The following is a 25,158-nucleotide window of genomic DNA, read 5'->3' as shown; positions in this document are numbered from 1 at the left end:
TTTGTAGACTGTCCTTTATTAGGGAGAGTTGTCCTTTGCATGGAAGGATTAGATGAATTCTAGATAGGAAAGAGGAGTGGGAGGGCCAGGGAGGGGGCAGGGGATTAGCAAGGGCGGTGGATTGTGATGGACATCATTATCCAAAGTACATGTATGAAGACACGACTTGGGTGTCAACATACTTTATATATAAACAGAGATATGAAAAATTGTGGTTTATATGTGTAATAAGAATTGTAATGCAAAGAAAAAAACAAAGTACATGTATAAAGGCATGAATTGGCATGAACATACTCTATATACAAAGATATGAAAAATTGTGCTCTATATGTGTAATAAGAATTGTAATGCATTCCACTGTCGTGTATTAAAAAAAAATAAAATCAATAAAACTAAAAAATACTAAATCCCATTAGTGGAATTCTTAGAAAATCAAAAAAGTATTTTGAAGTCCTCAGTATTTCTTTTAAGCTTTGTATATTTCTTCTAGTCACCACAGCTAATTAAGCCTTTAACTCAATACTCAAAGTAAAATTTCTAGCAACTTGTGCTGCCAAGTTTTCCCTAAATGATAACATGCTATCAATATGACTTATCACATCTGGGTGCAGTGGCACACACCCATAATCCCAGCCACTTGGGAGGTTGGGGCAGGAGATTGGCAAATTTGTGGCAAGCGTTGGCAACTTAGTGAGACGCTGTCTCAAAATAAAAAAGACTCACTGGTCCAATCCTGGGTGCAATCCTCAATACTGGAAAAAAAGGATAAAAGATTTGTTATACATCTGACTAATTTTCTTTACATGGTATAAATGACAAGAAACAAAGACACGGCACAGTCACTTGGCATCACAGTAGTCTTCAGCAGAAGAATACCTCAGTTGTACCAGACTATATTTAGTTATTTTTATTAGGGCAAGAGTGTGTATGGTCTATAACTTATTTTCCTTGCATGCATGAATAGTGAAGTGCCTTTGTCTCTCCTCTCTCTCTCTCTCTCTCTCTCTCTCTCTCTCTCTCTCTCTCTCCATGGGCCGATGTCATGTTCTGGTCACAATGTGCCACCATAGTGGGGGCAGATCACCTTCCTTCCTGGCAGGAGGCAAAGCTTGAGTTTTAGGACCTTTGGTGGGGTTTCCTCCTGTGGGTGCTTAACCTCTTGCTCCCATCTTTCCCTTCACAATTTCTTCCGCTGCTCTCTCTTGGCAAACTAATCAGGATACAGTGCCTTCTCAGAAGGACGCTAGTGATCTAAGCACCTTTCCAGAATCTTGTAGCACTCCTATATCTCATAGGAGGTGCCCCCAGGTGAGTCAGGGAAGATACACGGCTGTGGGTGCTGATTGTGCCAGAATTCTTCTTCTGCCTCCCTAAAGAGCTGGGTGCCCTTTATCATATCCTTTTCATTCCTATATTCTTCAAACCCCGCTCTTATCAAACAAGCAAAGTACTGGTATTTGTCCCTGTGGACACACCATAACTCAAGGTGGCACAGTGCCCACTTATAAAGCCACAACATCTTCTGCTGGTGGTTCACATAGCGGTAGGCACTGAGAAGACCACGAGGCTCCGCTCTCCTTAGTGGCCACGAGGGCTGCCTCCAGAGCAATTTTCCTATACCCACATTTCTCACATACTACCCTCAGTTTCAGCAGAAGTCTCCTTTCTACTTCAGGCACAGAACTAATGCTCCTCAAATACCTTGGCTGTCACCCAACTTATCTTCTAGGTGTGCCATTCACTTTTCCCTTTTCCTCCCTCTACTCTAAGATGTAAGGAGGAAATGTACCTCTCCTCCCTCCTCCCCACCAATGCCAGCACCTCGACTCTCCCAGTTACGTCCTCTGTCAGAAAGAGATCGTCCTGTGATGATGATGACAGCATGTCACATGTAAGTGAAATCTTACATTATTTGTCCTTTTGTGACTGGTCAGTTTCACTTAGCATAAGGTCCTCAAGGTACATCCATGTTGTAGCATCTGTCGGAATTTTCCTCTTTTAAATACTGAATAATATTCCTTTGTATATATTTATAGTTGTCCCTCTGTATCTTCAGGGAATTGGTTCCAGGATTCCCCAGGCCTCATGAATACCAAAATCTGAGGATGCTCAAATTTCTTATATAAAACGGCATATTTTCACATAACCTACATACATCCTCCCATGTGCTTTAAATCATCTCTAGATCACTTTAATGCCTAATACAGCATAAATACTATGTAAATGGTTGCTATAATATATTGTTTAGGGAATAATAACAAGATAAAATAATCTGTTACAGATTCAATTACAGATATCATTTTTCTTTTCCTTTTTCCCCCCCAAATATTTTAAATCTACAGTTGGTTGAATCTGGGGATACAGAGCCCAGATAGTTTATTTCAGAATACAAGAGCCATTAGATGTAACAGGATAGGATAAAACCTGGATCAGTTAAACAAAGGTATGTCCTCTTACCCCTTCACAACCCACCCTACTCCCTACTACTTCTTTTCTCTATGACCCTAGCAAGGGCCTCAAAGTTCATGAAGAGCCAACTGTTGGCCTCTCTAATTCTAAATGGACTTTTTCAAATCTGGAACCCAGGCAACCATCTTGAAAGCGATGGTTAATGAGAGACTGAAGAAAGAAAAGGTCCTAAACTGTTGTCCTAAACCACTCCCTGGGGACGGCGGCACAGCATAGTCTTTAAGTGCACCAGAGTTGAAATGATTGATGTCCAGGCCCCGTAGAGCTACTTACCATGTGACTTTTAAAGTCCACTAGTAAAACTTCACTATTGCCAGGGTGCAGTGATGCATACCTACAATCCCAGTGACTGTGGAGGCTAAGGTAGGAGAATTGCAAGCTCAAAGCCAGCCTCAGCAATTTAGGGAGGCCCTAAGCAACTCAGTGAGGCCTTCTGTCTAAATAAAATATAAAAAAAGAGCTGGGGATGTAGCTCAGTGGAGAAGTGCCCCTGGGTTCAATTCCTGGTGCCAAAAAAATTAAATAAAGAAAATAAAATAAAAGGAGACAAAACCTTCATTATTAAAACTACTATTCAAATTTCACCATTTTCAACTTCACTATTAAAATGTAATTCCTTTTTCTGGATTTGTATTCTTCAAGTAATACCTATTTTGTTTTGGGTTTGTTTGCTCCTGGGTATTTGCTCTAATTCTGGCCATTATACCTGACTTCTTTCCGGAAGATTCCCTCAATTATCAGTCCACTTCCTTTTCCGCAAGACTAAAATCTGACCGGAGAAACCATTCCTCTGTTTGGCGCTTGGTTCAGCATGACCAGCATGTGACCACAGTACATAAAACACAGGAACCATTTTACTGGAACCTCCAGGAGAGAGGCGGTCATTTTCCCCGGAGTTGGATCCCATGACAGGTAGTCCTGAAGCCATTTCAATCATCTTACCTCCACATGAAATCTAAAAATGGGTCTACTCCCAAGGAATCAGAACCAACAGAAAAAATTTGATCCTGGGAACACTGTTGAGTCCCTAAATCTAATCATGACCAAAAAAACTATCATTTCTAAATACTTTAGTTGTGTGATTCAATAAGATCGCTGCTGATTAAGCTAATTTGGGTTTGATTTTCCATTACATGGAATCAGAATCAAAAATCATAATTAAAACTATAAATTTTAACATATAAGAGTGCAGAAGACCAAAGCTTGGGTTGTGGGTAAAAGAGAGAAGAAGATTGCTTGGCTAATGAGGAAACTGAGTCAGAAAGTCTAGATGTTGAGTATGATTGGTTATAAGACTAGCTAAGGAGGAAATCTGTCATCAGAAAAGAGAGTGACACTCATTTTGCTGGATAAATTCTTTTTCAAGTCTTCATATATGTACTTTGTTTAATGATGTCCATCACATTCCACCATCTTGCTAATCCCTTATCCCCTCCCTTTCCCTCCCACTCCTCTTCCCTATCTAGAATGTACCTAATCCTCCCATGCTCCCCCTCCCTACCCCACTATGAGTCAGCCTCCTTATATCAGAGAAAACATTCAGCATTTGTTTTTTGGGGATTGGCTAACTTCACTTAGCATTATCTTCTCCAGCACCATCCATTTACCTGCAAATGCCATGATTTTGTTCTTTTTTATTGCTGAGTAAAATTCCATTGTGTATATATGCCACATTTTTTTTATCCATTCATCTACTGAAGGACATCTAGGTTGGTTCCACAGTTTAGCTATTGTGAATTGTACTGCTATAAACATTGATGTGGCTGTGTCCCTGTAGTGTGCTGTTTTTAAGTCCTTTGGGTATAGTCCGAGGAGAGGAATAGCTGGGTCAAATGGTGGTTCCATTCCCAGTTTTCCAAGGAATCTCCATACTGCTTTCCAAATTGGCTGCACCAATTTGCAGTCCCACCAGCAATGTATGAGTGTACCTTTTTCTCCACAGCCTCGCCAACACTTATTGTTGTTTATCTTCATAATAGCTGCCATTCTGACTGGAGTGAGATGATATCTTAGTGTAGTTTTGATTTGCATTTCTCTGATTGCTAGAGATGATGAGCATTTTTTCATATATTTGTTGATTGATTGTATAGCATCTTCTGAGAAGTGTCTGTTCAGGTCCTTGGCCCTTTTGTTGATTGGGTTATTTGTTTTTTTGGTGTTTAGCTTTTTGAGTTCTTTATATACCCTAGAGATTAGTGCTCTATCTGATGTGTGAGGGGTAAAAATTTGCTCCCAAGATGTAGGCTCTCTACTCCCCTCACAGATTGTTTCTTTTGCTGATAAGAAACTTTTTAGTTTGATTCCACCCCATTTATTGATTCTTGGTTTTAATTCTTGTGCTATAGGAGTCTTATTAAGGAAGTTGGGGTCTAATCCCACATGATAAAGATTAGGACCTACTTTTTTTTCTATTAGATGCAGAGTCTCTGGTTTAATTCCTAGGTCCTTGATCCATTTTGAGTTGAGTTTTGTTCATGGTGAGAGATAGGGGTTTAATTTCATTTTGTTGCATATGGATTTTCCCAGCACCATTGTTGAAGAGGCTATCTTTTCTCCAGTGCATGTTTTTGGCAACTTTGTCTAATATAAGATAATTGTAACTTTGTGAGTTAGTCTCTATGTCCTCTATTCGGTACCATTGGTCTACTAGCCTGTTTTGGTGCCAATACCATGCTGGTTTTTGTTACTATTGCTCTGTAGTATAGTTTAAGGTCTGGTATAGTGATACCACCTGCTTCACTCTTCCTGCTTTGGATTGCTGGATAAATTATCTGACTATAGAAGCATTCAATACCTAGTCATAGTTCCTGGAAGGAAAATTAGCTTTGAAACAGCAGATGACACTATTCTGGTTGATGGGTTTAAAAGGAACTCACATGAGACAGGAAGCCTCTGCCCTGAGACCAGAGGTAGCACAAAGTCAGATGAGTTTCAATGTTTACTTAAAACCAGAAGCTTCTCCAGCACCTAACCAGTGAATGTAATGGCCAGCAAAGACAGATGCACAGGGCAGGGAAAGACCTTCCAGATCAAAGCCATAGAGTCCTCCCAGAGAAGTCAAGGGACCAATTGAGCTCAGGAGGAGTCACAGAAAGCACCAGGGAGAAATGGGTGAGGGCAAGTGAAAGAAGTCACTCTCAGGAAGGAACCCTATTTCCAGAATGAGATGAATATTGATGTTCTGCACAAGATTGGCATTTTCCTAGGGGTCACCTAAGAAAAGATACCTGTGAAAAGAAGCAAATCTAGTACTCATCATACTTCAGTGGCCCATCGTCAAGGCCAATCAAAATTAAAACTCTTACTAGAGTGTGCTGGAGTGCAGCTCAGTAGTACAGCACTTGTCTAGCATATGTGAGGCCCTGGGTTAGATCATAACTGAGAAAGAAAAGAGGATAGGAGAGCAGGGGAGGGAAAGAGAAAGAAGGGGAGGAGAGGAGAGGGGATGGAAGGAAAAACTCCTTGAAACTCCCAGCAAACTCCTATTCCTTAGGTGCTTCCTCACTCAGTGTTAACCAGTTAACTAGGTTGATCTCTTGAGCCAGCACGTAGGAACCTCATTCTTTCAGAGGCTTCCCACTGGAAAGCCTGACTCCTATTCTACACACAGCCTTGGAAACTATGAAGATGCCAATCAGATCCCCAGAGTCCCATGCACAGTGCAGGGACCCTTCTACCTTCCTCTTTCCATGATTTGAGGGGAACACATATAACATTGGTGAGGGCCTTGGTCGGTATAGACATTTATACCAAAATACATAAATCTATTAAAATGTATGATATGTCAAGATCATTGAATGGTCATGAGCAACTAATAAAAAATAAATAAATAAACAAACAAACAGATCTATTAAATTTCCATCGTGCCATTGATATGGAAATCACGATAGCTTTTGATTTTATGGGAAGATTTAATTCTTATGAGGATCAAAGACTTAAATACTTAGAAGACCATGAGATGGACAAATACTTAGCAAAGCCTGGCACTTCCTAGAATTCAGAACCATTTGAGTAAATAATATAAGATAAAGGGAATTCAAAGATAACATTACATAGAAAGAGCACTAAAGCTTCTCTACTCCATAGAACATTTAATGTTAAAACTTGTAAGTGGAATTTTAAAAAAAAATTAAAAAGGATTTTGGAGAAACTCTATGTATAGGCTAACATAAATTAAAAGAAACATTTATGCTTTTCATAGGGTTCACTGACTTTAAATGTTAGGTAAAAGTGCTTTGTGAACAATGGCTCCTTTCTGTCTTTTAATAATTTTACCCCATTTTGGTTGTTTAATCTCTAGTTAGTTTTGTTGTTGTTGTTGTTTTGTTTTGTTTTTGTTTTTAGTTTTTAAAACAGACTTGATTACCAATAAAAATCATATATATTGATAGAATCTACGTGGCATAGAAGAAAAACAAACAAACAAACAAAAAAGACATGAATCTGTTGTAGGATTGCAAAGGGAAAAATAGTGTGGTGCCCAAGAGCCCTTCACCCACAATCCCACACCAACACCACCACTACCACCAGTCACTTGGGCTGCTCAGCAAGGATATGCTGCTCTACATGTTTATGTCTCTTGTGATGAATAGGAACAGGTGCCATCCTCCAGTACACCATGCAGCATAAGGAGTGTGCTGCTGAATTCTGAAACAAAACAGGACAGTTGAGTAGCCCTTCCTGAAATGCTCAGGACCAGAAGCGTTTGCAATTTGAGATTTTTGCAGATTTTGAAATATTGGCATATATGTCAAGAGCCGAGTTAGGGATGGGACCTAAGACTAAAACAAAATTCATTCCTGTTTCGTATACACCTTATACACATTGTCTGGATTCGATTTTGTATGATATTCTTAGTGTACCTGAGTTTTAACTATGAGCTGTCGCATGAGGTCACAAGAGTGGCATTTTCCACTTGTGTGTGAAACTTTCCACTTGTGACTTCATGTTAACCCTCAAAATATTTTAGATTTTTGGAGCATTTGGTAGTTTGGATTTTTGGATTAGAGATGCTCAATCTCCAACCTCTACTGGGCAGAGTAGCACATGCCTGTGGTCCCAGCTACTTGGGAAGCTGAAGCAGGAGGATCACTCAAGCCTATGAGTTTGATCTTGGGCAACACAGTGAGGACCCTGTCTTGAAAAAAGGAAGAAAAAACAGAGAAAGAGAACTACTCAACGTCTAAATGCTCTAAATGTTGAAGTAGTATCATGATTGTATACATAAAAATGTACACTTCTAAAAAAGAAAAAAAAGAAGATAAAGAAAATGAATAAAGTGGGGGAAGGGAAAGAAGGAAAATGAGTTTTCTTTCCATTAATAGGTATAGAACTTACTCAGGACAAATACTGGGGAATTATATGGCCAAATTATATTGTGATGTTGTGTGCATGTACAAATGTGTAACAACAAATCCCACCATGATATACAAATAGAACACACCAATAAAAAATATGAAAAAAAATACAAAAAAATTATTCTAGATATAACAAAACTACATTTTCAAATGTATATTTAATTTGTGCCCCATTTGTCCATAACCTGATCATTAAAAGCACTGGGGCCGATTTTCCTCTAATATCAAGGTGCAACCAATGCTATAAAGTGCCCATTCTTGCATTCTTTATCTCTACCTAACAGAGGAGAAAATTCTGTTTCAAACAGGATGTGTGCAGGATAGATTTTGTTTTTAAACTGCAATAACAAGAAGCTTTAAAGTAAATCAGACACTGTAAAGCAATTTTACAATGCCTTGGAAAGAACCCAAGACTGTGGGGTTCTTAAATAGGTTCTCCTTGGTAAATGGAGCTGCCACCCTCTACATGAACAATAAGTCTATTCCCTTGATAACTCTAAGAAATACCCACTAACATGAATCTTAATCTGATAAGAAAAAGAGTGGAAATATGCTCAGATATTTGCCTTAATTTAACTCATTGTAGGAAAGTTATAATAAAGAGTGTTGAGTCTCTTAACCAACAGCCCACTGCTACTGTACACCTTAGGTTCCATTCCACTCCAAACATGCTAATCGACCTCAAGCATAGGAACTACCTGCTCCAGACCCCATGTTTCTGTATCCATGTAATTTCCTATACCTATGAGAATGGTAGAGCACAAGTACACCATTGCTTATGGTACCCTTTACAAATCCATGTTTTCTTTACAAAGAAAAATAAATGAGGGCTGGGGATGTGTCTCAAGCAGTAGCGCGCTCGCCTGGCATGCGTGCGGCCCGGGTTCGATCCTCAGCACCACATACAAACAAAGATGTTGTGTCCGCCGAGAACTAAAAAATAAATATTAAAAAATTCTCTCTCTCTCTCTCTCTTTAAAAAATAAAATAAAATAAATGAATCTGTGTTTAATTAAAGTTCAAACACTTTTAGCCAGGCGTGGTGGCCCATGCCTGTAATTCCAGTGACTTGGGAGGCTGAGGCAGGAGGATTGCGAGTTCAAAGCCAACCTCAGCAAAAGCAAGGCGCTAAGCAACTCAGTGAGACCCTGTCTCTAAATAAAATACAAAATAGAGCTGGGTATGTGGCTCAGTGGTTGAGTGCCCCTGAGTTCAATCCCCAGTACCAAAAAAGTTCAAACACTTTACTTTATTTAATTTTTATGAGTCTCTATAATCTCAATTTGTAGCTGGGAGCGGTGGCACATGCCTGTACTCCCAGCAGCTTGGCAGGCTGAGACAGGAGGATTACAAGTTCAAAGCTAGCCTCAGCAATTTAGTGAGACCCTAAGCAACTTAGCAAGACCCTGTCTCAAAATAAAAAATATAAATCACTGGGGATGTAGCTCAGTGGTTAAGCACCCCTGGGTTCAATCTCCAGTACCAAAAAATAAAAATAAAACCTATAATCTCAACTTGTCATCAATATAAATCCTTGGAATTCAAGTACATTTTATTTATTCTATTGCATGGAATTAAAACTGATCTGAATTCACATTGGTGAGATTGGTGGAAAGTACATTTTCAACCTCCTAGGAGCTCTCTCTTATGCTTTTATATTTTTCTTTTTTTTTTTTTTTTTTTTTCTTTTTGGACTGGGATTGAACTCGGAGGCACTCGATTTCAGGCATGATTACAGGCATGCACCACTGCACCAAGCTCTTATACTTAGGGTCTTAGGCAATCCAAAGAGAGATCTTACTAACATCTTCTCCCAAGTGGATTCAAGACTCCAAGACTCTGGCATCTCTCAAACCACAGCCGCTGGAATTATCAGATCTCTGACACACAGGTTAGCCATTGGATGCTGTCCTCCCTTTGTCCAAAGCAAAGGCTGACCTGCCTGATCTTATTACATGCTGGTAAGGACTTTGGAAGGTAGATGCTCCCCTGGATGCCTTTATCTACTCAAAACCCCACTGGCTTCAAAGAGTTTCTCATTAGGTTGGCTATGTTCTAGCCTACAGACTCATCCTCTTAGTCAAAGGAATGGCCATTCTCTTCTGAACAAAAATATCCCAAAGAGATATTTGTAGTCTGTCCATCAGGGACCCATAATCAGCAGGGGTCTACTCCCACAAGAAAAGCCATCATAAGTCTTAAGTCATTCACCTTCTCTTCTCCCAAACCACCGAAATTTACTCTACCCTCCTCTCAAGCCAAAGTGTTTGATTGCCTCTAATATGACTGTAATCAAGGCAGATTTTAGTAGGAGAAAAAGGCATATTTATTCTCTTGGGAAGTGACTTGTCAATGAGTCATATCACAATAAAAGGAAGGAGAATTCAGGTGTTTCTCCCTTTTAACACTATAGAAGGCCCTAACCCATGCAATAAGATAAGAAAAAGAAACAAAAAGCTTATGAATTGAAAAAGGTGTATTAAAGCTCTCTTGATTCACAGATGACATGATTGTCTACAAAGAAAAATCTCAAATAATGTACAAAAAAAGTACTAGAACTAAATGAGCTAGCAAAATCACAGCATGCAAGATCATTTTTTAAAAAGTAGCTGCATCTCCAAGTAATTAAAAGTTAAAATTTAAAATACACTATAATTTTTAATACTATATGAAAACATATTTAGGAATAAATAAAAAATGGGCAAGATTTAAATAAAAATAAAAAATGCTGATTATAGAAGTCAAAGAAGACCTAAAAAATGGAGAGAGATGCTAATGGATTGGAAGTGTGTATCTTGTTAGAATGCTAATTCTTCTGAAATTGATTTTTATGCTTGACTCATTTTTAATGTTAAACCCTAAAGCCTTTTTTTTTTTTGAGAAACTGACAAACTCATGATACAACTAGTATGGAAAAAGAAAAGGACCTACAGTACATTCATATGAAAAAACTGTGAACCTCAACCCACACACAAAAATTAACTCAAAATTGATTATAATCAAAATATAAAACCTAAAATTATAAAATTTCTATAAAAAATAGAAACAATAGGAAAGGCAGCAGAACACAACAGACACTAGTATGGCAATATGTAAATCAATGGATGTGTAACTGATGTGATTCTGCAATCTGTATATGGGATAAAAATGGGAGTTCATAACCCACTTGAAGCAAAGTGTGAAAGATGATACATCAAGAACTATGTAATGTTTTGAACAACCAACAGTAAAAAATTTAAAAAAAAAATAGAAACAAATATTTTTTTTAATATTTATTTATTTTTTTTTTATTGTTGGTTGTTCAAAACATTACATAGTTCTTGATATATCATCTTTCACACTTTGCTTCAAGTGGGTTATGAACTCCCATTTTTAGCCCATATACAGATTGCAGAATCACATCAATGACACATCCATTGATTTACATATTGCCATACTAGTGACTGTCATGTTCTGCTACCTTTCCTATCCTCTACTATCCCCCCTCCCCTCCCCTCCCCACCCCTCTTCTCTCTCTACCCCCTCTACTGACCTTCATTTCTCCCCCTTGTATTATTTTTCCCTTTCCCCTCATTTCCTCTTGTATGTTCTTTTGTATAACCCTGAGGGTCTCCTTCCATTTCCATGCAATTTCCCTTTTCTCTCCCTTTCCCTCCCACCTCTAGAAACAAATATTTTTGAACTTTAGTTAGGTAAAGCTTTCTTAGGACACAAAATCCAAACTATAAAAATTCATAAATTAGACATTATCAAAATCTAAAACTTGTTTTCTTTGATACCATCAAGAAATTAAAAAACAAGTCACAGATTGGCAAAAAAATATTTACAATACAAATATTAGGCAAAATTATTGTATTTAGAATATACAAAAATGCACTTGGCTCATTAATAAGAAAACAAACAACTCATCTGAAAAGCAGCAAAAAGAAAACTTGAATAGACACATAAAAGAAAAATCATGGAGGCTGGGGCTGTGGCTCAGTGGTAGAGCACTTAACTAGCATGTGTGAGGCCCTGGGTTCAAACCTCAGCACCACATAAATAAATAAAATAAGGGAATCGTGTCCATCTATAACTAAAAAGTATATTTCAAAAAATCAAGGATGGAAAATAATCACGCAGAAAATGCTCAATATCTTTAGTTATCAGAGAAATACAAATTATTATTTTTTTCTTAAAGAGAGAGAAAGAGAGAATTTTAATATTTATCTTTTAGTTTTCGGCGGACACAACATCTTTGTTTGTATGTGGTGCTGAGGATCGAACCCCGGCCACACACATGCCAGGCAAGTGCGCTACCTCTTGAGCCACATCCCCAGCCCAATACAAATTATTACTATTATTATTATTACATTGTTATTGTTGTTGCTGTTGCCATTATACCACCACATGTTCACTAGAAGGGCTAAATCTTAGAGACATGAAACCAACTCCTGACAAGGACTTGAAGCAACTGTAACTCCCATTAATTGGTAGTGGTATGTACAATAGTACGATGCTTTAGAAAATAGTTTGGCAGTTTCTTAAAATGTTATATATATACTTACCATGCAAATCATACGATACCACTTTTAACATAATTTATCTGAAACAGATGGAAGTGTATGCCCCATAACAATTTTGCCACAAAAGTTTATAACAAGTTTCCTTTTACTAGTCAGATCTGCAAACCTTGATGTTCATCATATGATGAATGTCTAAACAAATTGTGATATTTCTATACCCTGGAACATTGTTTTGCAATAAAATGAAAAGAAGAAAAGGTACACTTATCAATATGGTTTAATCTCAAGAACATTGTTGAGCAAAAGAAGCCAGACAGAAAAGAGTAAATTTAAAGTTATTCCAGGACTGGGGCTGTAGATTAGTGGCAGAGCGCTTGCTTAGCATGTGTGAGGCACTGGGTTTGATACTCAGCACCACATAAAAATAAACAAATAAGGGCATTCTGTCCATACACAACTACAAAAAAAAGTAATGTTATTCCATATGTATAAAGTGCTAGAAAAAGAAAAACACAAACCAGATGTGGTGGTACACACCTGTAATCTCACCTACTCAAAAGGTGGAGGCAGGAGAATTACAAGTTTAAGGCCAGCCTGCAAAATTTCGTGAGACCCTGTCTCAAAGTAAAATAATTTTTAAAAGGGCTGGAGAAATAGCTTATAGGTAGAGCACTTAGCTGTGTGCTTAAGGTCCTGGGCTCACTCCCTAGTAACACACACACACACACACACACACACACACACAAATACATAATAAAAAGCCAGATCAGTGGCTGTCTAGAGCTAGGGCTAAGAAAGGGATTAAAAGGGAAGAGGGATAGGGAATAATTTGTGTGACAGATATTTAGGTAATGGTAATATGGATATATGTTAGTTAAACCTCAACCAATTGAAAACTTAAAGTGAATGCATTTGTTGTATAAAAATTAATTTCAGGGCTAGGGTTGTGGCACAGTGGTAGAGAGCTTGCCCCACACATGTGAGGCACTGGGTTCGATCCTCAGCACCATATAAAAATAAATAAACAAAATAAAGAAATTGAATCCATCTACAACTAAAAACAAATTTTTAAATTAATTTCAAAGCATTTGACAAAATACAGCACCCATTCATGTTCAAAACACTAGAAAAACTAGGGACAGTGGGAACACACCTCAACATTGTAAAAGCTATGTATGCTAAACCCAAGGCCAACATCATACTAAATGAAGAAAAACTGAAAGTATTCCCCTAAAAAGTGGGAAAAGACAAGGGGATGCCCTCTTTCGCCACTTCTATTCAACGTCGTCCTTAAAACTCTAGCCAAAGCAATTAGACAGAAGAAAAAAAAATTAAAGGAATATAAAAAAAGAAAAGAAAACTATCCCTATTTGCTGATGACATTATTCTATATTTAGAAGACCCAAAAATCTCCACAAGAAAACTTCTAGAGCTCATAAATTAATTCAGCAAAATTGCAGGATATAAAATTAACACCCATAAATTAATTGCATTCCTATATATCAGTGATGAATCAACTGAAAGAGAAATTAGGAAAACTACCCCATTCATGATAGCCTCAAAAAAAATAATAAAATACATGGGACTCAATATAACAAAAGAGGTGAAAGACCTCTAAAATGAAAACTGCAGAACACTAAAGAAAGAAATTAAAGAAGACCTTAGAAGATTGAAAGATCTCCCATGTTCTTAGATAGGCAGAATTAACATTGTCAAAATGGCCATACTACCAAAAGCGCTATACAGATTTAATGCAATATCTATTAAAATTCCAGTGATGGTCTTCTTAGAAATAGAAAAAGCAGTCAAGAAATTTATTTTTAAAAAATAGGAATAGCCAAAGCAATCCTTAGCAAGAAAAGTGAAGCAGGAGGCATCACAATAGTAGACCTTAAATTATACTACAGAGCCATAGTAACAAAAACAGCATGGTATTGGCACCAAAACAGACATGTAGACCAATGGTACAGAATAGAAGTTACAGAGGCAAACCCACATAAATATAGTTATCTCACACTAGACAAAGTCTCCAAAAACATACATTGGAGAAAAGATAGCCTCTTCAACAAATGATGCTGAGAAAACTGGAAATCCATATATAGCAAAATGAAATTAAATCCGTATCTCTCACCCTGCACAAAAGTAAATTCAAAGTGGATCAAGGACTTAGACACTAGAACAGAGACCCTGTGCCTAATAGAAGAAAAAGTAGGTCAAAACCTTCACCATGTTGGCTTAGGAACTGACTTCTTTAACAAGACCCCTAAAGCACAAGAAGTAAAATCAAGACTCAACAAGTGGGATAGTATCAAAATAAAAAGCTTCTTCACAGCAAAGGACACAATTGAGAATGTGAAGAGACAGCCCACAGAATGGGAGAAAATCTTTGCCACCTCACCTCAGATACAGCATTAATCTCCAAGATACATTAAAAAAAAACTGAAAAAAACTAACACCCAAAAAACAAATTACCCCATCAAAAAATGGGCAAAGAAACTAAACAGGCACCTCACAAAAGAAGAAATAAAAATGGTCAACTAATTCAGGAAAAAAATGTTCAACATCTCTAGCAGTTAGAGAAATGCAAATTAAAACTACACTGAGATTTCACCTCACTCCAACAAGAAAGGCAATTATCAAGAATACAAGTAATAAATTTTGGCAAGGATGTGGGAGAAATAGTACATTCATACATTGCTGGTGGGTGTGCAAATTGGAGCAACCACTCTGGAAAGCGGTAAGGAAATTCCTCAGAAAACTTGGAATGGGATCATCATTTGATCCAGTTATCCCACTCCTTATCACATACCCAAAGGACTTAAAATTAGCATACTATAATGATGCAGCCTCATCGATATTCATAGCAGCTCAATTCACAATAGCTAAACTATGGAACCAACCTAGGTGCCCTTCAACAGATGAATGGAATATTACTTCAACACAATGAAATTTTACCCAGCCATAAAGAAGAATGAAATTATGGCATTTGCCAGTAAATGGATGGAACTGGAGACTATCATGCTAAGTGAAATAAACCAATTCCAAAAAAACAAAGGCCAAATGTTCTCTCTGATATGTAGATGCTTACTCACAATAAGAGGGGTAGGAAAGAATAAAAGTGTTTTGGATTGGGCAAAGGGGAATGAAGGGAAGGAAGGAATGGGAATATAAAAGATAATAGAATGAATCAGATATTCCTTTTCTATGTTCATATATGAATACATGACCAGTGTAACTCCATATCATGTAAAACCAGAGTAACAGGAAGTTGTATTTCATTATGTACGATATGTCAGAATATATTCTACTGTCGTGTATAACTAAAAAGAACAAATAAAAAATTGATTCCAATTCATTTCAATAAAGTTGAAAATTTTTAATCCCAACAAGTTTTGTTTGGAATTTGACACATCAATCCTAAAATTAATATGGAATGTAAAGGGGCCAAAGTAATTTTGAAAAAGAACAAAATGGGGGATCTTGCCCAACAGATATCAAGAGCTACTAGAAAGAGAAACCAGTTAGGACTATGATATAGTGATTGGCACAAAATTGAAAAGATGAGTTAGTGAAAAAAACAGAGACTGAAAAACATCCACTATCAAAGAAAGTCACGTATGAAAAGTGGCTGCATCAAAAAGTAAAAATGAGAAAAAGAATGGACTTGTGTTAGTCATATTTCCATGATTGTGACAAAATACCTGAGATAAACAACCAGAAGGAGGGCAATTGTTCTGGTTCATGGTTTCAGTCCTTGGTCATTGAGCCTTGTTGCTTTAGACCTATGATGGCACAGAGCATCATGGCCAGAGCACATGGCCGCCAGGAATTGAAGAAGAAGAGGCCAGTATCCCATCATCCCCTTCAGGAATATGTACCCTTCCAGTGACCTAACTTCCTCCCCCTAAGCCCCACCTCCTAAAGGTTACATCCCCTCCCAATAGCAGGACAGGCAGGTGACCAAGCCTTTAATGCGTGGGCTTTTGGGAGACCAAACCATAATAGACTATCCAAACAAATACAAATAGAACAACTAGTTAATATACAGAAAACTGAATATGAATGTTTAATATCAGATACACAGCTTGATATAAAATTTTGCAGCTCAGGAAAGAAATTTAGATTAACTCCATAAAATGTTATGCCTAAATGTTATATTGAATGCCATTATATTTGAGTAGTAGGAAGTCGCAGAAATTGCTACTACTACGAAGACTTGAATAAATCTGAAGAAATAAAGAACAACTTTTATGTTTTGAAGCTTCTCGCTGGACTAGAAAATTATGTGAAGCCCAAAGTACATCCCTAGGATTAGAAAAACCTTAATACAAGGCAAAGCCCATGTGCAGTTCCAGCTGAGCTCTCTCCTCTTTCCTCAGACTCCATACACAGGAGGGATGTGAGACATCCGCCACAGGGTAGCTTGCAGGAAAGAGGAGCAGGTTTCAGAAATGTTGGAAGGGAAAACCTGAAGAAGTAAGAGTGGAAGTCCTGTCACATACGGCAACATGAGTGAACCTGGGTGACATTATATCATGTGAAATAAGCCATCTTCCCCTGAGGACAAAAACCCGGACATTCTACCTAAAGCAAGTAAGACTCTAAGGGGTGGAGAGAAGATGGGAGCCCAGAAAATGATGTGGCAATGACCTCCATTGGTCTTCTTTTTATCTAATACATCACAGACTTCTTCTCGTCAAAGAGAACAACATGGAAATGTCAACAAGATGGGAAAATAATGACAATGACTAACAACAAAAGTCTGTTCTCTCTAACCAAAGGACCAAAGAAGGAGCAGCTTAGCAAGACAATACTTTTAGACAACAATAACTCTACTCTGGCCAAACACCACAGAGAAACCAACTGGCCCAACCCCACACCTCTAAGCAAAGCCCATCTGGGAAATCTACTCCTACTCTCTCAAGGCTACAATGAGGCATGCCAACTCTCTAGTGGGGTCAGAAAGGCCAAAGTAGAAGGCAAGTCTTTCCACTCTACTGGCAGATAACAAGCCCCACCCAGCAGTAACAAGGCGTCCCTCTCCCACAGGGGAGTGTCCAAGGAGGTCTAGTGGAGAGCCAGGACTTTCACAATTCCCCAATGTGTTAGTCAGCTTTACGTCACCGTGATCAAAATACCTGACAAGAACAGCTTAGAGGAGGAAAAGTTTATTTTGGTCTCGCTGTTTTAGAATTTCAGTCCATGTTCAGCTGGCTCCACAGCAGAAAGGGCATGTTGGGGGAAGCTGCTCAACTCATGCCAGCCAGAAGTAGAGAGGGAGAGAGTGAGGGGGAAAATACAGTCCCTAAGGGCACTCCCCCAGTGACCTGCTTCTTCCAGCTATGCCTCATCTAGTTAATTAAAATTATGAATTCATCAAGTGGATTAATCCACTAATTAGATTACAGCTCTCCTAAGCTAATTGTTTCACCTCTAAACATTTCTTTATCCCCTACACATGAGTTTTTTGGGGGGTCATCTCATATGCAAATCACTATACCCAACAATAATGAGGTCATCTTCCCAACCACTGGGGTGTCAGTGGAGACCACATTGGAAGCCAGAACTCTAACCCCACCAGGAAGTGAGAAGGTGTCCCTGCTCAGTGTCAGCAGAGGCCAAATGGGGAACCTAGGCTTATACTTCCACCTGGCACTAATAAGGGGGAACCTTTTATCCTTCGAGAGCCATATCAGAGAAAGTAAGTTGAATTTGAAGGCTTAAATAAAATCCAGACTCACCTAATATAATATGAAAATGTTCAGGTTCCAAATTAAAAAAAAAATTGCTTTGGATATTGGGAACTAGGGAGATCTCAAACTGAACACATAAAGGTAATAAATGGATATGAACATGATAAAGGCAGAGATGTTAGAGTTATCCCACAAAGATTTTAAAGAATCATAATAAATACATTTCAGTGAATAATTACAAACCTTGAAACAAATGAAAATATATATAGCCTCAGTAAATAAATCAGAGGTTGCAGCAAAGAAATAGAAGAAATAAAGAAACATCAACAAGGAGTTTGGCTTTGTTTCTGTTTTTTGAGACAGGGTTTTGCTATGTTGGAGTGGAATTCCTTAGCTCAATTAATCCACCAGCCTTGGCCTCCTGAGTGCTGGAACTGCAGATATGTGCTATAATCTCCTGCCAAAGGGAATTCAGAATTCATAAATACAATAACACAGTCTAGTAGATAGAACAACAGATGGAGAGGACAGAGGAAAGAATCAGTGAACCAGAAAATAGAGCAGTAGAAACTATCCAATCAAAACCATAAAAAGAAAATAGGCTTCATAAAATAAAACAGATGCAAGGACCTGACAGATGAGCTAATGTTTATGTGATCAGAGTCCCAGAAGAAGAGGAGAAAGAAGATAAGACTAAAAAAATTACTCAAAGAGTTAAGAATTGAAAATGTTCCAAATTTGTCCAGAGAAAATAAATCTACAGGCTCAAGAAGCTGAGAAAACTCAAAATGAGATAGACTCAAGGAAATTCAGGCCAAGACATATTATAATTAAAAGGAAATTTATTAAAAGCAGTCAGAAAAATGGGACCTTATCTACAAAGGAGATTCAAGAAATCAAAATGAAAAACTGAAAAGAGAAAAACAATAATGAAAATAAATGAAGCAAAGAGTTGGTTCTTTGAAAAAAAAATCAATAAAAATTACAAATTCCTAGCAAGACTGACAAAGAGAAGATAATAATTACCACACCAGGGTGACAGGAGTGTAGCTCAGTGGTAGAGCACTTGACTAACACAGGTGAGACCCTGAGTTCCATCCCTAGCATCACAAAACTTTAAAAAAAAATAAAATACCAGGAGTGAAATGAGATATCACTACAGACCTTGCAGACATCAAAAAAAAAAAAAAAATTTGCCAATTTAGATGAAATAGACCATTTCCTTGACAAACACCAACTATCATCCAATATGAAGCAAACTATCTTCCAATAGGAAGTAAATTATTTGAATAGCCCTATAACTATTGAAAAAAACTGAATTTATAACTTTAAAACCTTCCCCAAAAGAGCTACCCAAGTACATAGTTTCATAGGGAAATTCTCCCAAATAGTAAAAAAAGGAATTAACATCATCTCTACACAATCTCTTTCAGAAAGCATAGGAAGAAGTCTTCCCAATTCATTTTATAAAATTAGTATTACTCTGAGCCCAAAACCAACAAATACAATACCAAAAATATGTCTATATAGGGACTGAAGGTATAGCTCTTCAGTAGATAACTTGCCTAGCAGGTGTGAAGTCCTGGGTTCAAGTCCCTAGCACCTAAACGTGCACGTGTGTGTGTGTGTGTGTGTGTGTGTTTGTGTATTTTCAAATTGGTTTGTCTTTTTAATATTGTGTTTTAAGTGGCAGACAATAACTGAGTAGTAATTTTTTTTAAAGATTATATTGGTTATTTGGGGACTTTGCATTTTTATACAAATTTCAGGATCAAGTTGTCCATTTCCAGACACAGGCTTGAAAAGTCTTCATGCAATAAGACTTGCTGTCCTGCTGTTCTTAGGAATCCTTTGGCCACCAGCAGTAAACTAGCTGATATTTATGAATGGCCCAGTTGTCTCCATCAACCAACCAGCTGCCAGACATGGAAACAAAGCCATTGATCTCCAGTAAACGGGAACACTGTATTCAGCACAGATGAACCATCCCAGCTGAGCCCTGCCTAAATTGCTGAACTTTGGAGTGGTAGGCAAATAAATCATTGTTTAAACCCACTAAGTTTTAGGATATTTTGCTATGAGTCACAAGTTAAGCCATACGGGTGCGGGAAAACAAGCAGTGTCATATAGAAATGGAATCAGAAGACAGTTTAATCATATATATCAAATTTTAAAACATATGTACCATTTGGCAGCAATTTCATCTCCAGGAATTTATCTTATAAAGAATATCTACACATGCTCACAAAAATGAAAGAATGTTATTGGAAGCATTGTTCATAATGCAAAAAAATGGCAACTGAAAGGAAAGTGACCACAACACTCAGAGCGACCAAGAGATCTTTATTGCTGTGATGTCTGATTAACAGGGAAGGAAGAGAAAAGAGAGAGAGAGAGGGCAAAGTGGTGGGAGAGAACAAAGTGCAAGAGAGAGAAAGTGAGAGAAGAAAGAGAGAGAGTGAGATCTGGCAGGAGAGAGTTATTATAGCCCAAATCTAATGGGGTCTCTGGGTCTGCAAACTGCCTTGTTGGTGTACAATGATTGGATTATACAGTAGTTGCTAAGGGTGTTATCTTCTGCCTTCAGGCAGACTGGGCAGGGGTCAGATGTGGGTTTCCCTTGCACCAGACAGGTGGGGGTCGAGTGTTCAGCCTTGAGTGGGGTTGAGTGTTCAGCTTTGAGGCAAACGATAAGGAACCAGACGGGTGAGTGTTCAGCCCACCCTGCAGCTAACATTTGTTCAGCCTGTTCCCCAACTAACAACAACAACTTTAATAACCATCAATAGATTGGACAAGTAAGCAATGGTACAACTCTAAAACGGAATACAATGAAGCATTTTAAAGAATAGAGTAGATCTATACAATGACTACTCATTAGTACTGAGCCTCCTCTCATACTCTAATAAAATATATTTTATTTTATTACAAATAAAATACCTATGGCCGAACATGTTGGTTTCCTATAATCCCAGTGACTAGGGAGGTTGAGGCAGGAGGATTGCAAGTTGAGGCCCTAAGCAACTTATTGAGATCCTGTTGCAAAATAATAATTAAAAAAATTAAAAAGGGCTGGGGAGGTAGCTCAGTGGTTAGGCACTCCTGGGTTCAATCCCTGGTACCAAAAAAATAAAAAGAAGGTAAAGAAATAAAATACTTGGAGGGAATGGGAGAATTTGTTAAATACATAAGCCAACCCCCCCCCCCAAAAAAAAAAGAAAGAAAATAATTACGCTTGATGATCCAAGTTCAACCTAATGTAGTAATACTCAATCCCCAGAGCCACAATAACTAGTTCAAGAATAGGCAGAGGACTTTCCTGGAATTTTTCTGGCTAAAGCTGGGTCACATCTCCTGTGTGGTGAGGAGCTGGGACAATTCATTCATTGCTCTGCAAATCCACAACCTGGGGGGTGAAGTCAGCATGCCAAGAGAAGCTCAGAGGACAAAAAGTCCACCTGCCCGTTCCATGACTTAGTGACAAAGCCAGTATTTCCCCCTCTTTTCACTTGACCAGTTAGAGTTGGGTTTGTGTCATGGTCAAACAAAGTGTCATGATAAACACGATCCAGATGCAGTATTCACTGAACACATCTAAGGGATCCAATTGTTGAAGATGTTATGTTTCTCACAGTGAGTGCCGGGTGGAAGGTGACTATTATCTGATGTATGTGTTTCGGATGTGTAGTTTTGTATGTCTTACACCTTACATGATAAGTAATTTTAAGTTAAAAACGTTTTTTAAAGGAAGCCGGAGGTTGCAGAGAATGCAGTGAAGGAGAGTTTGATTCTGATGCCTGGCTTGGTGTCTACTAAGAAGCAGACTTGACGATCTTACCTAAAAAGAGGGGAAGAGAATTCAAGAGGAAATGGCAAGGCAGAGATGGAGGGCATCAAGGGGCATTCTCACTGCCTCCAAGGGTGCATGAATTTCCCTGGGGTCAAGGGGATACCAGGGAAAGTGGCCAGGCCCTGGCCTTCTTGCTGGTGTACCAAGAAGAAAACTGCCTTCTAGGTGAGGGTACCTCAGCATAAAGATGGAGCTCTGCCCAGTGCAGGAGTCAGAGGACCAGTGGAGGCAGAAGAAAGAGTAATAGCCCATCTCCCATATCAGGGAAGGAGGCAGTGTGATGGGTCCCCCTCTGAAGTTTCTTCTGGGCCCACCAGAGAGCAGGTCCCTGTCCATAGGTGTTTTTAATCTAGTGAAGGATCTGCGGAGAAGCATCAGAGAGAACTACAAAGTGTCTCCTTTCCGTCTTCTTCCTCTACACATTCACACCCAACACAGCCTCAGGAGCCTACCTTAAAGAAGAAGGAAAGAGGGGACAAGAACAAGGCAGGCGTGTCCATCCTCTTCCATGATAGTGTCCTCAATTAAGCCCCCAGGGAGAGGAACAGAAGGTTAAAGACTTTAACTAAGAGGGGGCCTTTTTCAGAACTGCATCCTTTGGTTTCAAGGTAGGATTCGATTTTAACAAGTAAAAGTAGCTAGAAAGTAATAAAATCTTCCAAAGAAGTCAAGAGACACCAAACAGGAAGGTTTAAGAGAGCATAGTTAAAGCATACTTGGAGGAAAACAAAAACAGTTCACATTTAAGTCCCGGTGAATTAAGAGGGCTCACTAAACTGGTTACTGGACAGGTTCAGGCTGCATTGGGTAGAGCTGTGCTGGTAGAACACAGCCCCGCCCTGCTCTCCCCTACCACCAACCCCTCCCTGTGGAATTACCAAGTGCAAGTAATGGAATACCCAGATCTCCTCCTAATACCATCACCTGGATGCTGCCAGTAGTTATTACCCACATTTTACAGATGAAGAAACAGACGTTCTGAGTGGTTGAGGGCACCGCCCCAGCCCACAGAGCCAGTTATTTCCCTGTGTGGCCCCCGCCCTACCCAAATTGTGTTACTTGACTCAACTCTCATCTGAACCTTTCTACCACCCTCTCAGAAGCCTCTGGGGTTGCTCTCTCCAGAACACAGAACACAAAGAGATCCATCCTCTTTCCCTGTTTTTGGTGGCCCTTTGTCCACCCTCACCAATGGATTTTTCAAAGCCCACCTTTCCCAGACACTTTCTTTCCATGGTTCAGACTTTCACTGATTTCTCTGCTTTCCAAGCCCCAGTACCCCAAGACCCTGATGGGATGATGGAGAGGCTGGAGAAACATTTCTCCAGACACCCCTGAAGCTAAAAAACAGCTTCCAGCTCAGCCTGAGGGAGGAAGTGGGGTGGATCAGCTAGAAAGGATGTTGACCCCACAGGTCAGCCAGAGGAGGGGCCCTGTGGTCAGAGGGAAGTGAAAACAGGGAGTGCCTGGAAGAGATTGTTCATGCTTTCAACCGGGGCCAAACAATATGAGTAAGGAACGGGCTGGTTGGGCCACTCTATAAATAGCTGCACCTAGAGACTCCCTCCCGCCAGGGTAGAATCCTGTGCCCTTCAACAGTCTTGGGGTCTACCTTTTGGCAATGGCCCCAAAGACAGCCCGGAAGAGAGAGCCCAAACTTCCCCTTTTCCTATGCCCGCCAGTGGGGTCAGTGGGACAGGATGCGGGCAGAGCCCACTTGGGAAGAGGAAGGCCTGCCTTCCGCTGCAAGCCCAGAGTCCATTGGCCCCTCAGCGCAGGGCTGCTCAGGCTCTGAGCCTGCTGCTGGCATCCAGCGATTTGAAGACCCAGTTTCTGTCCCTGAAGGTCTATGCACGGTTCTATCTCTATGGAGGGGTTGCATTTTGCAGGGCCTCTATGCTGTATTTTAGAAATCTTTGGACTTCTCTAGAGGAGTTAGATTCTGGAACGACTCCTGCATGCACATTTTCCTGCCCATGGGCAGCTCTCCCCATGTCCCCAAAGAGATTCTGGGAAAGCCAATGAGGTTCTGGAGTTCCAGTACACCAGCTAGAGTTCCAGTATATCAGCTAGAAAGGATGTTCATATACTGGAACTCTAGAACATCGGGGTGAGATACTGACCCCCCCCTTTTTTAATTGATGTTTATTATTTTTTTAAATACCCAACAACAGTGGAATGCATCACAGTTCTTATTACACATCTAGAGTTCAATTTTTCATATCTCTGTATATAAAGTATGTTCACGCCAATTTATGCCATTATCCATGAACTTTGGGTTTTTTGCATTACAATTCTTAATACACATATATACCCCAATTTTTCATATATCTGTTTGTTTGTATATAAGGTATGTTGATACTGACCCTTTTGACATAAGGTGTCGTCCTTGTGTTTATCAGATAAAAAGCCTGGTCATTCAAAGTGGGGTAGGGAGAGAGAGCAGGGGAGAAAGATGACCTCTAGATAGGGAATAGGGGTGGGAGGGAAAGGGAGAGAGAAGAGGAATAGCTAGGATGGTGGAAGGACACAGTCATCATTATACAAAATACATGAATGAAGATGTGAATTTAGTGTCAACATACCTTATATACAAACAGAGATATGATAAATTGTGGTGTAAAGGTGTATTAAGAATTGTAATGCAAAAAAAATCAATAAGACAGCTCATGTATAATGGCATAATTTGGTGTGAACATACTTTATATACAGAGTTATGAAAAATTGTGCTGTGAATGGATAATTATGAATGTAATGCATTCCACTATTATCATGTATGTAAGAAATTTTTAAAAAGCCTGGTAATATTGCTCAAAAATAGGATAAAGGGAGGCTCCAGGATCTGGGGGAGGGGAGGGAAACCTGGGGAGTCACCCTTCCAGGCTGAGCATAACCTTAATTAATGCCAGGTCAATGGGGCTTTGCCTCAAGGTATCAATATTGAGTTGACAGGAAAATGTTTTGCTAAGATGTAAAAATGATGGTTTTAAAAATTCAGCACTTAGAGATCTAGTAAAGTTAGTTCCAACAGGAAGTTTTTAGAATCAATGCGTTGCTAATTACACTTATCTGCAAATCTTACCATCAATTGCACAGTTGATAAGGGACCACTGCTCTTGCTTGACCTTGAGCAGTTTTTTGTTTTGTTTTATCTTGTTGGGTTTGTTTGTTTTTGCCAATTTTGTTGTTGTCTCCAGCAGTTTCTTAATTCTAGATCTTTTACCCTAAAAGAAAAGAGAAGGAATGCATCTTTGGGCCTCCAGAGGGATTTGCAAGTTTTCCTG

At 39.0% G+C, this 25,158-nt stretch overlaps 1 pseudogene; it reads right to left on the bottom strand.

The window, feature by feature from the left end:
* Window positions 1-1,040: 1,040 nt before the first annotated feature.
* LOC124082093 (NADH dehydrogenase [ubiquinone] 1 beta subcomplex subunit 9-like) lies at window positions 1,041-3,406 on the bottom strand (annotated as a pseudogene).
* Between the last annotated feature and the right edge of the window lie 21,752 nt (window positions 3,407-25,158).

This window comes from Marmota monax, unplaced genomic scaffold (genome assembly GCF_021218885.2).
Source record: "Marmota monax isolate L192 unplaced genomic scaffold, Marmota_monax_Labrador192_F-V1.1 WCK01_AAM20220418_F8-fsc00044, whole genome shotgun sequence".
In the NCBI taxonomy this organism is placed as follows: Eukaryota; Metazoa; Chordata; class Mammalia; order Rodentia; family Sciuridae; genus Marmota; species Marmota monax.
The sequence above is the reverse complement of the archived record's forward strand: the minus strand, read 5'-3'. Positions and strand labels throughout refer to the sequence as shown.